Source organism: Lissotriton helveticus, chromosome 5_1 (genome assembly GCF_964261635.1).
Source record: "Lissotriton helveticus chromosome 5_1, aLisHel1.1, whole genome shotgun sequence".
NCBI classification, from domain to species: domain Eukaryota; kingdom Metazoa; phylum Chordata; class Amphibia; order Caudata; family Salamandridae; genus Lissotriton; species Lissotriton helveticus.
In genome coordinates this window covers 805,610,560-805,614,318 of record NC_136065.1, presented here as the reverse complement: position 1 = coordinate 805,614,318, position 3,759 = coordinate 805,610,560, and the positions used below count along the sequence as shown (strand labels likewise).

The 3,759-nt window shown below is 49.8% G+C and overlaps 1 pseudogene; it reads right to left on the bottom strand.

Moving 5' to 3' along the window:
* Positions 1-687: 687 nt before the first annotated feature.
* LOC144756765 (28S ribosomal RNA) lies at positions 688-2,594 on the bottom strand (annotated as a pseudogene).
* Positions 2,595-3,759: the final 1,165 nt, after the last annotated feature.

Genomic DNA, 3,759 nt, shown 5'->3' with positions numbered 1-3,759 from the left:
TCTGTTGTTGCGGGGGGTGAACAGGGTGCTATATCGTGACCTGAAATGCTGTTGCTAGTTGCATTGCTGTAGCGGGTGCTGGATTGACAAAATCGGTATGGAGGTTAATAATTTCTGGAAAAGGCAGCATCTTCTTTCGCCATTTTAACAGGGTTTTTAATCACTGAGAACTACTGGATCTGGAATTGTGTTTGTTTGCTTTGCCATTTCTCACTATCACGCTCGCCTCCATGATAGAATCATGTTTGCATATCTCTATAGATTTCTTTATACGAAGTCTAGTGCTGTAGAGGCAGTTACCAGCGGGACCAATAGGAAGTAAAAGCCACTACAACTGAGACTCTTCACTTTGACATTCAGAGCACTGAGCATAAATCACATTGCGTCAACCCCAGCCTCTGGCCTTCGCGATGATTTGTTTTAATTAAACAGTCGGATTCCCCTGGTCCGTACTAGTTCTAAGTCAGCTGCTAGGTGGCAGATGAGTCAGAACGCCAGTCCCAGGGTAAAAGCGATGACCTCAGCTAGGGCGATTCACGGGAATTGCCCGGCTTGCATCCAGAGATGTGATGCGCACCCAGCCCTGCTTTGTTCCACAGCCCGACCTACCCAACCCTGAGAGCCAATCCTTATACTGAAGTAATGGATCTAACTTGCTGACTTCCCTTACCTACATTGTGCTAACATGTCATGGGATGTTCACCATAGAGACCTGCTGCAGATATGGGTATGGCCCAGTGCGAGATGTATACCATCTCCCCAAGATTTTCAATGACCATCAAGAGCTCACCGGACATAGCTGGAACCGCAAAACAATTCCAAGGTGCCCTTTCCTTCACAAAGAAAAGAGAATTCTTTCTGGGGCTCATGCTGGATTGCGTTACTGCGAGGGCACCCATCACCACCACTCCGAGTTGGGGTATCTGAACTCGACTCCCTTTTGATTGTCCGAGGCCAATGGAGGCCCTTGCCTGTCCCTTCTCAATGGTATCTCCTATGACTGACTGACCCATGTTCAACTGCTATTCACATGGAACCCTTCTCCACTTCAGCCTTCAAAGTTCTTATTTGAAAGTTTGCTACTACCACCAAGATATAAACCTGCTGTGGCTCCACCCAGGCCCTTGCCCCGGGCTTCAGTGCGCACTGCAATTGCCCTCCTACTCGTTGCTGCTTAGCCCCTGCGGCTCTCAGTGCTAACTACAGTCAGAAATGGGTCTGATGCTACAGCACTATCCATTTTCAGGACTAGTTGATTTGGCAGGTGAGTTGTTACACACTCCTTAGCAGGTCCCGACTTCCAAGTCCACAATCCTGTTGTCTATATCAACCAACACCTTTTCTGGTTTCTGATGAATGTCGGCATTGGGGGCCTTAACCCGACATGCGTATCATCCAGTAGTGCCAGTTCTATGTATTAAAAGTGGCCCACTAGGCACTCACATTACATGCCAAGCTCCACGCGAGTGAGCCGCACTGCCTACCCATTTAATCTAATCATTCACTTTCCCAGATAAAATTGGGGGCTCCGAGCGCAAGCTATCCTGAGGGAACCAGCTATTAGATGGTTTGATTAATCTTTCACTCCTAAACATGGGACCGCTAAGGACCTCCACCAGAGTTTCTTCTAGCTTTCGCCCTGCCCAGGCATAGTTCACCAGCTTTCGGGTCGCATCACATACGCTCATGCGCTACCTCCCCAATGGAGCGGGCGAGAAGGGTCGGTAGTGCTCCTGCCGCTGGCTTCGCTGCGGGATCCCACCTCAGCTGGAGCACGCAGGGCTTCTCATTCCTAGTGCCACAGGGTTTCGCTCGGCCCTCTGACTCACTCACGTTTTAGAGTCCTTGGTCCGTGTTTCAAGATGGGTCGGTGGGTAGCGAACATTGCCACAGACTCCTGGTGCCTGATGTGGGCCTCCCTGCATGGTGGTGCGATGTAATCGAGAGCACTGAGCATCGTCCACCCCAGTTGACAGTTGCTGCAGAAGCAGGGTACCCTGCCTGCACTTCCCTGCCCTGGCAGCTGGAAGTGGGTGCCAGGGGAGGGCGCGGAGGTGTTTGAATATCCTTTGGCCCTGTGAACATGGCAGAGCTGCTGCAAGGGGGACTGTAACAGCCTCAGCTGGAACGGAGGGCCACCTGTCACACCCAAGCCTTCCCAGCCTACCTGCAGCCAGTCGCGGTACACCGCCGCAGTTGAAATGCACCCTGTAGGGGCTGGGTGAACCGGGGTGGCAGTCTCGGGGAAGGGATCTGCCCTCCTGGGCCACCGACCTTCCCGCCGTGTGAAATCCTCTGGGTGGACTGCACCGACCCCATCCATTTACCTCTCAATGGTTTCACGCCCTCTTGAACACTCTCTTCAAAGTTATTTTCAGATTTCCCTTATGGTGGCTATTGGTCTCAAGCCTGTATTTAGCCTCAGATGGATTTAGTCACCTTCTTTGGGCTGCATTCCCAAGCAATCCGACTCCGACTACCTATTACCTCCAGTAAGCCCAACAGAGTGGGATTGTTGGGGGATGGTCGCAGGCCATGCTTACTTTCTCCATCGCTCTGCAAATACGCCTCCTGTTGTACTCTTGGTTGGGGGATGGAGTCCCCTTGCCTCTGAAGGGTCAGGGACGGCTCTAGGGCAGAGCAACCGGTACCACCGGAAAGGCCCCTGACTTTGAGTGGGGGCGCTGTATATTATGGTTTTAAAAGCACCTGCTGTTGTGTTCCTTGCCTCCAGCAATTTTCCAGCAATGATAAAAATGCCAAGATAACTCCGGTGATTAAAATTCTTCAGGGACAGAGATAGGATTATTGTCTAGAGGATGTTTTGACACATCATTAGCTAGTGCAGGGGGTTAATATGCCTGCTGCTAAGATCTTACCAAGCAGATCACAAAGTGCATATTATATAAAAAGGTCAGTGTGTTAGTGCTTTTGTCAGAGAGATCCTATTAGTACTTGCAGTTTCTAAGTTAAAATCGTAATGTAGAACAGTGAGCAATTAACTGTCATCAAAGAGCGGCATAAAAACTGCAGATCACCCACTCTTAGACTATACTGCCTACCACTATGGTTGACACCTTGTAGTCCACTGGCTTGTGTAACTTTTCCTATACAGTGATTTACACTTGTATGATTCATTGTCTATATGTAATATGTGTGTGACGTAAAGGGCTCTGAAAGCATAAACTCAGTAGCAGCTGTTACCAAATGGGGGTGGGGGACAGGGGCATGGGGGTGGGGGAGTGGATGGAATTTAAAAAAACACTTTGCTAGAGACCGCCAGCTGTCTGGCCTGCCGCCTCTACTCCATCCTCTCCTTTTCTCCCAGGCAGCAGGAACCACAAAGCACACAGCCTCCCATAATCCCCTGACCAATCACTATGCTGCCGAACAGCATCGTTGTGATTGGTCTGAGCACTGTGTCTCAGGACTCAGGCAGGGCCCGGAAGGCAGAGCATGTTCTCCACCCAGTCTGTAATGCAGCCTGGGTGGAGAACATGCAAAGTGCACATGGGAGGGCCAGCCAAAATGTCATGCGCAATTAGGAAGTGCCTACCACTTCACACCCTGCTCTAAACAACCCAACCCCAGCTCCAACCAACTGAGCCAGTTTGGTTAAATAAAATGATAATACCATTGAGTTATTATCATTTTATTTTTCTGTTTTGAATTGCTCAGTGGGGCAACTGCCTACACTGGTATAAGCAGCAATATAAAACGTATTAAATTCATCTGAGAGAGAGTGGTTATGGAGACTTG